At 40.4% G+C, this 14265-nt stretch overlaps 1 protein-coding gene across 3 annotated transcripts in view; it reads left to right on the forward strand.

Annotated features, from left to right (window-relative positions):
- The window catches only part of klhdc8b (kelch domain containing 8B), a 232759-nt gene that overhangs the window by 1081 nt on the left and 217413 nt on the right, over positions 1 to 14265 (forward strand). The window lies entirely within an intron of this gene.

Consider the following 14265-nt stretch of genomic DNA (forward strand, 5'->3'; position numbering starts at 1 on the left):
TTTATCTGACACACTCCAACTTGTTCAGCACCTTCCACCACTCCCATTATCTCCTCTCTCGCTCTCTCTGCTAGGGCTACTTTTCCCATCTGACCTGTGATGATAGCTCCTAAGCTCATTAGCATAATGAGGATTACAGCTGACATGCAGCGTCTGGGCCTGTCTTGCTGGATCCAGCAGAGACACGTAGTGCAGTGGCAGCTCTCATTGTGCCAGTAAAATGCCACCTCCAATCAGGACTCACAGGGAGGCTGCAGGTTGTACAGCTGTGCAGAAAGAGTGAGGGACAAGGACAAATGGACTTTCTGAGGGTGAAATTATTCATGAATTAAATCAGCTGGCATAGGAGATAGTTAGATATAAATGGATGAATTTGAATGCCTGACCGTTTCCTTCTAAAAGACATAAAAACTGCAAATTGATTTTGCCTCATAATTGTAATTAGCATCAGTTTTGTCTGCAGGAGGAAAAGTACTTTACTTTTTCTCATTCGTTTATTTACAAGTCTTTCCTTCCACTCGTGCTGCATAAACAATCAAGTCACCCACTTTCCAGATAATTTTATTCTAAAGTTCAAGCTGCGGGTCAGAGCCCAGAAGAGGAGACAGTCCTGCCAGCGAGTCTCCACATGATGAAAACGGAAGCTGATTTTTGACAGGGCGAGCGACAACATTTTGCACCTGTTCAGCCTGTTTTCCCTGCTGTCTCTGCTTTTTATGTAAATTTTCTACCATTTTTCTCTTATGCCAATATTTTCTAGTCATTCCATGGTTATTTAGTGAAAGCAGCATGGCCCCTAGTCTTAAATTACTGCATATTTGTTGCTTGTGATGGTTGGATTTTGGGTGCAGAAGCTGTCATTTGTGAGAGCATCATCTGACAACAGTCAGCGGTAACCTGGCGCATCGTTAATCAGCTGTGTGATTGCACAGACTTGTGGATAATCCATGCGTATCCTTTGTTCTACTCACAGTCATATTGTGATGGAGATATGTGACAGTGGGTTAAGAAATAACAAAATTCAAGACACTTTTATGGTTAATCAAAGTAGGATAACCGAGATTAAGTTTAATTCAATTTTACTTATAAATCACTTCTTCACAACAACAGCCAGCCTAAGGTGCTTTATATTTAAAGGTTATTTAATATAAAACATATTGTGCTCATAGATATACAAATAGATATGTTCTCATAAATGTAGAATAAATTAATTAAAAATACACAGGAGCAGGTGCCGTTTTGTGGAAGCCACCATGTTGTCCTGCCATCTTAAATTTAGTACTTTAGGACTGTACAGGATTTTAGTACACAGCATCATTTTAGCACAAATTTAACTGCACACCACAATATTTTTGGTCGAGACAAACAGAGACGGGTTCAAAAACAGTTGCAAAAAACAATGTAAGGTACTGTACTGTGGTGTTATGTACGTTTGAAAGTAAAACTCTTCTGAGCTGGGATTTGTTGATGAGGTACTTTTATCCTAAAACGACTAAGTCTGATTTAAGAGGATGCGGGCTTTCAGTGGGATGCATTGACCAGATGTATAGATGACATTTATATGCCTAAAAAAATGGATGTTGTATGGGTCACACTGATCGTTGCTCCTTATGTAACGGTGTTTAGTATGCATTCAGCACAAAACACCTCCATTTGGACATGCAGTGTTTTATGCCTGTTTGGCTAATGAGGCACCTCTACCCTGCAGGACACAGGTAGAGTGTGAGCATACAGTACAAAGTGCCTTCAGATTTAAGTAGTGTCGGTTGTGTGTGACAAATATCCTGGCTCACACACACACATACACACACGCACACACGCACACACACATACACACACACACATACACACACACACAGGAGAGATGATTGTGGAAGATAGCCAGTACTCCCATCAGAGGATTAAGTGGGCTGCTTACAGCGGACAGTTTGGTGATCCGGCCTGTTAATGATGAGGACTTGGACCTGGATGGTAGCAGAGGGCGATATAAAGAGAAAGCAATAAAAACAAAATGTTGGCAGAGGAAATGAACCGTTTAGTGGATTAAACAGGCAACAGAAAAACAAGTCAAGTGTTTTTAAAAAACTTTCTGACATAGTGTGTTATTTGATGAAAGAAAATCAAAGCATTTTCTACATTTATTAACATTTCAGTTTTATGAGACATGATCAAATACTTGAGTGAGTGCCCCCATGAATTGAGATGTTATTCCCTTTAAGGTTGTCAGCTCTTGCAGTCATACAGTGCTCACAGCATTCCTGCTATGCTTGAATGTCCAGAATCATCACCAGCGATGAGCTTTGGATTTCAAACCAAACAGCAGTTTCCTGCAGAGCAGCCTGCAGTCTCCAAACATGAAGTAGACACATGAGGCTCAGAGTGTGACCCAGAGCGTGCTTGTAATTTTATTGTGACATTAACATGTTTGCATCATAAATTGGTCCCCGGAAGGTCAAACACTTCTAACATCCTGAAGCATCTGAGAGGGAAAATTGGTGAAAATGAGCAGAACTGTGTGCCTTTTCTTTGGTGTGTTGGCACAGTGGGAGGGATCTAGTAGAATCACAAATGCAAACCTTAAATTGTTCAGAACAGGAGTTCCAGGCAGAGATCAAAATGTTGAAGAGACCACTGAGGGGTTTCATCACTGCACAAAAAAGACAACTTTGAAGGGACAGAGGCCACATTTAAATCAGGGAGTATGTTTCCTTTGTAGGACGTGTTTGAAAATGTATTAATTCCTATTTATGAACTGATAAACTGTGTTAGATACTCAACCTGACAGACTCATTACAGTTACAGCAGCACTTCCCCACTGCTGTTAGCCAAGAAATGCACTTGTAAATTAGCCCTGGTTAAATTATAACTTTTACATGTTAGGTTTTGTACAGATTAAAATGTAACAAATGTGGCTAGTGAATATTAAAGAGAACACTTATCCAATCCTTGAATGCTCACATTAACCAAGCTCTAAATAATGAGGTCAATGTATTGTAAGTAATCCCTGCGAGTCAGAAGGACGGGCTTCAGACTCATCTAAACAATCGCTTTCAGACAGTTTTTTTCTACTCTTGGATCTGTAGGATGTCACAGAGACAGGATACCAAGGGGCCCTTCCATATACACTGATCAGTCATAAATCATGACCACTATTGGAGTGAAAAACACTGATTATCTCTTCATCATGGCACTTGTTAATGGGTGGGATAGTAGGTGAACATTTTGTCCTCCAAGTTGACGAGTTAAAAGCAGGAAAAATGGGCAAGTGTAAGATCTGAGCAGCAAAACTGTGATGGGTCAGTCAGGCTCCCCATGTTGACCCCTGTCAGCAGTTCCAATGGAATAAACAACGGGAACATGAGCATCAGAACTAGACCACGATGCAATGAAAGAAGTTGTCCTGCTCTGATCGATCATGTTTTCTTTTACATCATGTGGACGGCCGGGTGTGTATGTGTTACTTACCTTATATCAGGCCAGTAGCCTGATCGACGTATCCAACCACTTCCTGTCATTCTGCATTTCTATTGGCCATGCATTTGTACTTCACATCTCAGCATGGGTTTCAGTGTGCAGTGCCTTCTATGTGAAATTGCCCGAAGACTCTCACATCAGGCTCACATATCTATTTGTGAGCACAGAAGCTGTTTAACCTTTTTGTTTAGCCCACAGAATAAAGTTTTGCTTTCTAGGAGATTAGCTGAGGAGCTGTTCAAGATAAATATGGATAATTTGGGAATGTTATTCATGTAAAGCAACTGTAGTAGAGCCCTAGTATCAAAAACTGGAGCTGGCAAGGTGAATAATGATCCCCCTTTAAAGGTCATGCTTAGAGGTTTTGCTGTGATCCCTTTGAACAAAGCAAGGCCTGCCTTTTCCCTGCTTCCAGCTACTCTGCTAGCATGTTTTCACTATTACGTGACCACTATTAGCTTGATGAACTATTATACCTATTTAGACAATGTGTTTTTAGTAGTTTTAATTTTAAAAAATGCTATTACTATGGGCACATTTAGGGATTTAAATTACTTTTACCAAACTATACTACTAAACCAGCTCTCTAAAGCTTTTAAAGAACTGAACAGGTTGAGGCAAAGCCAATTTAGCTAGCCTGCGGCTAAAACTTTATATTTAGCTTATAGGTTGATCAGTCTTTATCTAATTTAACCAAAACCAAAACAGGGAGTAAGTTGAAACATTCATGACAAGATAAGTGACAAAGAGAGAAAAAACTTTTTGTAGCTGGTCAGTGTAGTAGCTGTCTGGATGTTCATTAGCGCATCTCATAGTGGAATAAATGGAATCCCCAAAAAACAGATTGTAGCTCAAACAAACAGGTTTGTGTGCATGATTGTGTTTTTGTGTGAAAGCAGCTGCCTTGTTGTATAATTGCATTTTATTGTTTACATGATTCAGCTCATTAGGCTCACTGACCTGTTGCAACTGAGGTGGTGCTGGTGCCATCATGATAATACAAATGGACGGGAACAGAGAAGTTCTGGGAAACATTTTAGCGCATAGTTGTTTTATGTCCCATTGATGCATTGAAAATCCATTATATGGTCTCTGGGGATAAAACCAATGCTTTGTTTCCCACCACAGCAATGGAAACAGTAACAGTAACAGCAATGGATTTAGAAAAACAAGCACGGGCAAATTTAGGAATCATGACTCATTCCCAGCAAATTGTTTGCTTGGATTAATTTTTAATCTTTGGACAACATACAGTTTACAACACGGTATCTATAAATTGTCTCTGAGAATGATTTTTCTAATGTGAGTAAATACTCAAACTAGACTGTTTTTAATGAGGTTTGTGAAGAGCAGTTCACATTCTTTTAATTTAAACATTTAAAAAATGCAATTAGGTTTTAAATAAACTCTAATAAAAGGTAAAACAAATGTAGATATATAAATAAAAACATCAAACACATGGCAAATTGTGACAAAAGCAATATTCTGAAATGTCACAGTAGGAATATCAATTAATAAACTCAGTAATGCATGCTGTTTGCTAGCGTGCTATTAAAGGTGCTGCTTCAGTTTAACTTGGAATAAGAAACTCACTTGACACAGAGGCAATTTTAGAAAATGTATGTGGATGTACCCACATAGCAAGGAGGTCCTGCTGGATCTGGTGTCAAACCGGCACTGCTGGCTGATTTCTGACATTGTAAGACGTATGTCATCCAGATATGGGTCAGGCCTGGCATAGATGGCACTGTCTATGTGATGGCATGCCATATCTGGCTCTATTGTGGTTTGGTGTATGTGACCCAGGGTCATAGAAAACAGGTCCTCCCTGGATCTGGCATCAAGCTGGCACTTCTGACTGACCGGTGTCATGGCAGGTTGTATGTCAACCAGATGTGGGCCAGGTCTGGCAATGATGGCACTATTTATTTTCCTATTTTAGTTAGAAGACCCAAATGCCATGTTGCAATATTACACTGCTATGGTAGCCAACGTTTCAAATGCAGGTTTGACAGGTTTGTACATGTACACCAGGGGTGTCAAATTCAAATACACAGTGGGCCAAAATTCAAAACTGGAACAAGGTCGTGGGCTAACATTAATATTTATTGAAAAAAAAATCTTCCAGATTTAAGAATGAGTCTCTTCTTATGGACTCAAACAAGTTTTGCTGAAAAACTGAATATGGAACGAGCAAAGCTTAATACTGAACAATATATATATTAGCTGTATAATACCAGTAGGCCAGCTCTAATAATAATTTGGTATGGCTTCGCGGGCCAAATGTAATTAGGCTGCGGGACAAATTTGGCCCGCGTTCCAGAGTTTGACACCTATGGTTTACACTTTATCCAAAACCTAGTGACGGTTTACTCATCTTTGCCACCGGGTGGCTGTAGCTCAGGAGGTAGCACAGGTCACCTACTGATCGGAAGGTTAGTGGTTTGATCCCTGACTCCTCCAGTCTGCATGTCAAGAGTGTGAATGTAGTTAGGAAGCACTCGGTATAGAGAAAATGTGTGATTGGGAGAATGTGGCATGTTGAATAGAGCACTTTGAGTAATCTGGGAGAGTAGAAAAGTGCTATACAAGAATCAGTCCATTCACTGTCTGAACAGAGTTTCGTCGTGTTACTTTTGCACTGTTTTGCATGTTCTGGCACATGTTGTTATTACATGGCTTGATTAAGGTACAGATTAGGCTGACATCTGGGGCCAGAGCTGAAACTGTTCTGGGCCAGCAGTGTGTCTGCAACTGGCCCGTGGCTCCACACCACTTACACATGGCCCACATACCGCAAAGAATGACGGCCCTTTGGTGGTCCAGATCAGGTTTGCCAGAGGTAATCCACACATTGGGCCAGCACAAAGCCAGTTGCAGACACACTGGTGGTCCTGTGCTGGTCCATGTGTGGATTCTTTCTTTGTGGTATGTGGGCCATGTGTACATACCCATGTACACTGTGTGTGGGCCAGATCCGGGCCACACCAATTTTGCTATGTGGGTAGCAACTGTCTTGTTGTATCAAATAAGGTTTGAAAATGGCAACTGAGACAACACGTTTTTTTTAATGTACTCATAAATCAAATTAGAAATGGATCTATTTGCACATGGGCTTCTATGCAGCCAGACCCCCCCACCCCCCGACTCCTCAATGATGGGTAAAAAACTATTTGCACAGCATGCAGCAAAGCATGTGTTTGCCTGCTTGTGAGGAAAACATCTGATAATGTCAGTACAAAATAACCATTACCTCCATGGTATGACTCCAGCTGACCCTTGCTGCATGGTGCTCTGCTTCCCTGTGACCACCTCTCTAAACAGTTTTTATTCTTTAGACAGTGGCTGCTCTGGTTATTCTTTTTGCACACGATCTTTAGCATAGTGTACATATAGTAGTAGTAGTTCAGTAGTAGCTGAACGCAGCCATTTAGCCATGTTAGCGCTTCCTGATGTCATTGCAGGAAAAGCACAAAGATATTAACACTTTACTCCAGATATAAAGAAACAACACTGGACATGACATAATAACATTACATTCTTGTTCCTGACCATTTCTGGGTTGTGGACCTACATATTGGCATGGTAATTAGATAACTGTCAGACTGGCATGATTAAACAACGTGCTGTTGTCAGTTTATTGCAGGCATATTGACGCTGGGAGCAATTAAGTAGGTGGTGGAAAGTTTAATTAAATAGTTCCACTAATGGCCTAAAGTATTAGTTCAGCATTAAGAGAGCCCAGCTCAGCGGAGACCTAGCTGTGTGACTGTTTGCTATGATTTCTTCCTCTTTCACGTTTGCCTGAAGCACTGAGTGAGACTGGGGGGAAGCAGGTCACTGTGTGATTGCTTTGTGAGGGTATTATTTCAAGTTTGCTAGAGGCGCGGGGATACATAAGCTCATGGAAACGGATTGCTGTTTGATCCCTTTACGCGATTGCTGCAACCAGACACACTGACTTTGATACAAGCTTTTCTCAAGGAGGCATGGAAAAAGTTGGCACGGGGGCTGAGCCGCTTTACGAGTGAGAAAGCTTACATTCACACTGGGAATGTTGACTTACACACTGCACACACAAAGTGTGACTGCGTTTGTTTATAGCATTTAAAGTGACAAATCTGTTTATTGTGTAGAATGAGTGAACGGACAGCGCACTGACCTGCATCCTGAGTCTTTGAGTTGCTTGATCCCAGACATCTGTCTGTGGCGAGCGGACTGTCTTCCAGCCTGATTGTAATGTAGATGGCATAACTCGCCTCAGATTAATCGATCTCTGAAGAGACGTATGACGAGAAAATCTCTTTGACACTCAACCCCAGAGCCATTCTGTATGCAGCGAGTAAAATGCTGGTTTCATCTGGGGTCTGTACCTCTCACTTTCCTTATTTTGGCCTCTCTGCCTCTCTGCAGCCTCCAGGGGCTACTAGGACCCCATATATCTAATCTTAAGGGTCAGGAAAAAAGGGCTGTCAGCAGTTGCTTATTGATTGTGCTTCTGCCTTTGTGAATTGTTTCCTCTAATCACTTGCCTCTGTTGGTTTGATGAATCTGTTCTTGATTTTTAGAGACTAAAGTAATCTGAAGGTCAGTTTTTCTTTAGTACAGGGATGTCAACCTCATACGGTCACTCTACTCAACCCTTCTGTCCCTTTCTGTCAGTGTAAAGAAGTTTAACTACACATTTAATCCTTGAGATATTTTAATATAAGAAAAAGAAGTGCAGTTTAAACAATATGTTACTCTACATAATGAAAGAAATCTGTTAACATGATTGTTCGGGCTTAAAACGTCAGAAATAAGTCTGTAAAATTACAGACAAAAAAAAGTTTGCCTAGACTAATTATAAAATTAATAAACATTTTTTTTACAGATCTATTGTAAAAAACACACATGTAAGCAGTCAATAGTGAAAAAACAGGAACTTTATGAATGAGTAAATATGCCCGGGCTTATGAGGACTTAATGATGTCAGATTAAACAGATTTTTTTAGCTTACAAATCTGTACTGGTTACCTGTATTGTTTGCAGTGTGGGTTTTTTTTATTCATCTTTGCATCTCTTGAAGTTGGATCAAAAAGCTGTTGCTGAGCTTTCGACTGGGACTGAAATGAGGGATCAGTTTAAGGAAAACCTCTGCTTCTTTGCAGTGGCATTTGCTGTTTGCTTTTGAAGGATTGCCCGGCATCAACCGACGCCATTCTTTTTCACGGCGTCCTCAGCTATCCCAGATGTCATGCCCTCATTCTCACAGCCACCAAAGTACACCTTTGGAAAAATCCTTTGTCAGATATCAGAAGTCTTTCCTGCTGTGTGTTACATGTGAGAAAAGGATGATGAAAAATAAATCCTGGGTTGTTTTACATGTGCTTCACGTCCCCCCTTTACATTATAGCATGAAAATTTGAACAGAGTTCAAACATTTATGCCAGTATAAGTTGAAGTGTGTCACTGTTTGGTTGAATATATTAACTGTGAATGTTGTTCTGTGTTAAAGAGGCATCTCATCTCAACTCACGAGAAAAAAGCCAAAAGCAGCACGTTTGGATTTATCTCACATCACAGCAGTTTCTAAAAATATCCACAGAGGATGTGAATCATAGATTGTGTTGCTGTTTTATAACCATCATAACCACTGTAACATTCAGGCTCATGTACACAGTGTTCAGTGACATGTCTGAGTGCTAAAAGAGCAACATGCGCACCTGCTTTGTAAGAGGGAAGGATTTCAAATTTATTCGCTTTTGACCTCTGACCTCTGAAATCCAGTGAAATAGTCTGTCTAGCAGAAGAATGATATACTGTAACAGTACGAGGAGAAAAAAAATCCTACCTTTTTTATCACTTTACCAGAGATACTAAGGCTGGGAAGCCATGAGTGACATTACTGGTGGACAGACACATTGGTCATTAGGCTGATTAATTATTTTAATTTCAGCTGCTCATCTTTTCTGTCTCCTCTCATCTGACAGTCAAAAATAAAGTCCTGCAGTGTGTGGTATTCAAAGGATTGTAACAGGCGTTTTCCTTTTGATCCAGAGATGTTCAGTTCTTATACTAAAGTTATTAATAATTTAGGAAGTTCTTATTTTTACTGCCTTCAGCTTACTTTGCAGCCATCAGCGAAAGAAACAATGTGAAGAACTGTCGTAACATAAGCCCTTTTCTTACATTGGATACGGACAATAGGGAAAACCCCAAAAATCAGCTCCCATTCAACGGGAAGTAATTTCAGACAAAAGGGGCAACCAACCGGTTGGGGCTGAGATTTTCACAACAGTGATGGAGAGAGCCACAGTGTGTTCATGATATTAGCTCCACTGATTGGAGCTGTAAAAATGCACGGGTGCTCTTAACACCCACATGGACTATTTTACTGCATGCAGCCAAAGACTGTTTAATCTGATTTGATCAATAGGACCGGCTACCAAAAATCACGCACATCTATCACTTTACAGAAAGTTTCATGATAGCCAAACAGCCACCAGGGGTTCATCATTATCCTTCTTTTGTCATTCATGGTTAAAAAAGCATCACCTGCTGTCACCCACTGATATAATCCGAAAGACCTGGAGGATCATCAGCTTACTCATTCTGAGCACTCAGAATGCAAACACTCTGACTGCAAATTAGAGCGAGGCTTGGATCCTCTGAATGTCGATCGAAGGGAGATAAGCACAAATGCTCCACACACAATGAGGAGGACACTCTTAGAAAAAAAAGTCAAACTTTTGCAGCAGCTCTCTTTCAGGAAACATTGATTGAGTTGGGCAGTTTGCATTGCAATGATCTAACCAGCCACTTGTTGAGAGGCAGTAATACTGCATGTGTTTGAGCTGACAACACTGACAGTGATTCAACACTTTCTTCTTGGTTATGTAAGAGAGCTACGTCAGAGATTTGCCATTAATGGAATTGTACTTCTGTATTTAATCCTGCTGGGATTAACTTCCTAACCTCTTTGGATCAGTTCTACATCAATCCCTTGTTTTTCTTCCATCCTGCCACCATCTCTCTCTCATGACTTTTGGTTTTGCTCAACAGTGCAAGCTAAACAGATTTTTGTCTTTTTCCCATCTCATAGGCATTTTAAAAAAAACGTTCCTGTAGGTCTACCTACTTTGAGTCTTATCGCCCACCCTTTGCTGGTTTCTTTGTGTTTATTCTCTCTTTCCTCCCTTCCCTTGCAGCAGCTTCTCTTAATTCAGCCTTACATCCTATCTATTTAAGGAAGAAAGCAGTGTCTGCTGGGAAAACTGCTCAGCTGAGTGGGGAGATTTAGCTGAATGGAACAGCAAGTCCCCAGATGCCCTGCTGTGGCTCATGCTCCAAAGGAAAGGAGGAAAAGGAGAGGGTGATGCACTGTGGCAGATAAACAGATACGGACAGGGGAAGGACGTGAATACGAAAGAAAGCAACTGTTTACAATGAGGAAGAGTGGACGGAAGAGGAGATTCACAGAGGAAACTGTGCTGAGCTCCACCTCTGCTGTGATGGCCTCTTAATGTTTCTGCTCCGCTCTGACTCGTGGCTGCTGTTGGACATGAAAGCTGTGCAAGCTTTCCCTGTGTGCTTTCTCCACAGCACAGTGCTTTTTTAAATAAATCACCCCAGAGGCCCGCTGGTCACATGGAGGACCGTAGAAGAAGCCGCTGTTGAAATAAGTGGAATTTGGTCTTGAGTTAATGTTTCCTTGATGAGTTAAAAAAAATACTAGCAGCATACAAATATAGAAAACTTCACCAGATACTTTAATCTGGTGAGATCTTTGCTAAAAAGAGTTCTGACACCTACACTACCTGAAAAGGCAACTTTGCCTAAATATTCTTAAAACAACAGCAGACACACGATCACTGTGAAACAGATAATAACTGTTGTCTGTCTGTTCTGTCATTGTAATACCACCCATGCCTCATCTCACTGTGCTGTAGAATCTCCACCCTTCTGCCAAAACTCATCCATTACTTTGCTGTGCTATCAGACCCATCATGGCAAGAACTACAAAAACAGCATCTGTGTTGCAATAAAACTAGAATAATGTTTCAGAGCCCATAGCATGTGCTATTGTTGCTACAAATGTGACTGTAAGAAAAAAGACAAGCAACAGATGTAGGGAAGGAGACTGCAATCAGATAGCTGAGGGAGGCAATTACTATATAAACTGGTGTGCTCCCAAATGCAATCACAAAATTGCCTCAAGGGGCTGTGCAATCTGCACAAAATAGGGCCCCGATTTGGATTAGAAGCCTAACCCCTAAATGGAAGAATCCTCAGGAGGTGGGACAGATGAGGGATCCCTCTTCATGGATGGGCAGACAAATCTAATGTCATGGGTACAAAATAGAGCAGCACAGAAATAAAGCCCAGACCTTTCATCGGGAGGTGGATGTGCAAACCTGTTTTGTATGTTTGGAATGACTGAATCAAAACGTAAGCTGCAATTTTTACCATATGGTTTTAACAAACTGTAGCAAGTCTTAGTTAATGCTACCAACTGCTGATTTAACTGTCTGTGACATCTGCTGCTATCATATGTACTCTGTAAATTAGCTGCAGCTAATTGTTGTTTAGACTGTGAACTGACAGACCCATAAAAAAAGGGGAAATTGCAGCTCTGCTCCAGATATATACAGTCTCTGACTCTTCTGATTCTTCTTTGTCATTATTTATGGGAAAAATTCAGTCTAGTCTGCGTCACTCAAAGGTGCACAGACCTCACAAAATAGTTAACCGGTAGGTTTGTGTGTGTGAGTGTGTTAATGACAGAAAGCTAGTGCACAAAATAGCTTGAATATTATGTAAAATTTCTAACCATTACGTGCAATTGCCACATTATTTTCTTAAAAGTCACTAATTGAGACCTGCATGACACAAAAACACTGTAGCTAGTCCGAAAAGGTAATGCTAGCTTGTGCGGCTAATGTGCACAATGTCAACTATATAATTTGGTGCTATTAGTATGATATCAAACATTGTAAGTTTTGATTCAATAACACTTGTAGTATAACCTGGACAGCAAAGCAACAAATACTAGGAATATGATACAATAAGATATACTTTATCGTCTTCTTAGGGAAATTGGTTTTGGATTCAAGTGCTGTCACAGAAGCTGCCTTTGCAAAGAGTCAATAAACATCAAAAGAAAAGAGTAATAAAAGTAATAATTAGAGAGTCTCGATAACTACAATTACCAGATGTTTTATGCAGGTGTCATAGTTTCTGCATCTGTGAACATGCTGGAGTATGCTGAGGTTCGATTGATGGACATTTCAACATTAGAGGGTCAGGTCGAGGCTTTGGTAGAAAAAACACTAAAATGAACCAACTACACATGTAGCCCTCTGGCTGGCTTTGAGGAACAGGAGTGACTACTCGCCCTTAGTGCCTGCATTTGTCTGAGTCCACAGCCGAGTGTAATCCCCATCTGGCAGCATGATGTGATCCTTTACAGTTTGTGTGGTGCATCTCCTTATGTCACAGAAAAGACATGAAGAACTGGGTGTGGGATATTAAGATGGTGCCTCATTCGGGTGAGGTCAGTGACACCATGCAGCAGTTTTCAGGGCAAAAAAAAAAAAAAGTAATAAGTGTCAAAAATCCAGAAACAGGTCAGTACAAACCCCCAATTTTTCAAGTGGTCAACAAACTGAACACATCTACAGCTACGATCAGTTGTTTTGTTCTCGATAGCTAATTACCATCCTTATAAAACCGTAAGTGAGAGTTTTCCCCCGTTTTTTTAGACCTCAAAATCACCAACACTGTGTCTGTCTGTGCCAAAAGAGCCAGGCATCTGAGACACCTGATTGTTCTCTGATGAATTAGGCCCAAAGAGAATGCATTGTTTGTGTTTTAATACAGTGAGCACTTGGGCATATAACGTACGGTATTAATGATACTGACAATGTCAATACCAATCATTACCATAACAACAACAACAACTTCAGCAAAACTTTACAATAAATATGGAGACCCACAGTTACTGCATATTCATGATAACTGTAACATTTAAAAAGTTAATTAATTTTAATATTGTTCCATATGTGATTAATAAAAAGCAGAAAAAATGTGTATTTTTTTTTCCATTTGTATGTTTATTACAGTCTTGGTTCCACACATGTGCAGTAAGCTGAAGTAATTTCCCAATAAACCCAACTTCAGCTAAACAAATGTAATAATGATGTTGAGCGCATCAGTGGATTTTATTCCAAAATATTTCTATCACAACATGATTTTTTTTGACAGGAACGTGAAAATATTATAAGACAGCGCTGCTCAGAATGTTGACTTTAATAAAAAACAAAACTAATCTGTTTTATTGAAGTACAGCTTTTCAGAGAAGAATGCAGCCGTGTATCTAACACCTCTGAGTTAATTTAGTGAACAGACATTTGCTTTTTTTAACGTATTAATATTCTGCCTTAGCTTTACTGACATTTAGTATAAGTTGCCGCAGCCTTTTTTCATGCTCAGTTTTCATTCACGCCACCTCTTTAACTCCTTAATCCTCAGCAGAAAGCCTTTCCATCCATTTAATTACTTTTCACAGCTCTCGCTGCTGCACAACATGTGGCACATCAGGACGGCAGAGCAGAGTCGCCTGTGATGCGATGGAATTGTGTGACCATTATTCTGGAGGGATCCTCCAGTTAGTGAGTTTGCAAAGGCACCGATCACACGTATTTCTGTCTCGTCTATCATCGCGGTGTCACAGCAAATAAAGCAGAAATAAGCTGGTGAAGTAGTTTCCAGGCAGACTTTCTCAGAGGAGCAGAAACAGCCACCAGTGAC

This window comes from Neolamprologus multifasciatus, chromosome 20 (assembly GCF_963576455.1).
Source record: "Neolamprologus multifasciatus chromosome 20, fNeoMul1.2, whole genome shotgun sequence".
NCBI lineage: Eukaryota > Metazoa > Chordata > Actinopteri > Cichliformes > Cichlidae > Neolamprologus > Neolamprologus multifasciatus.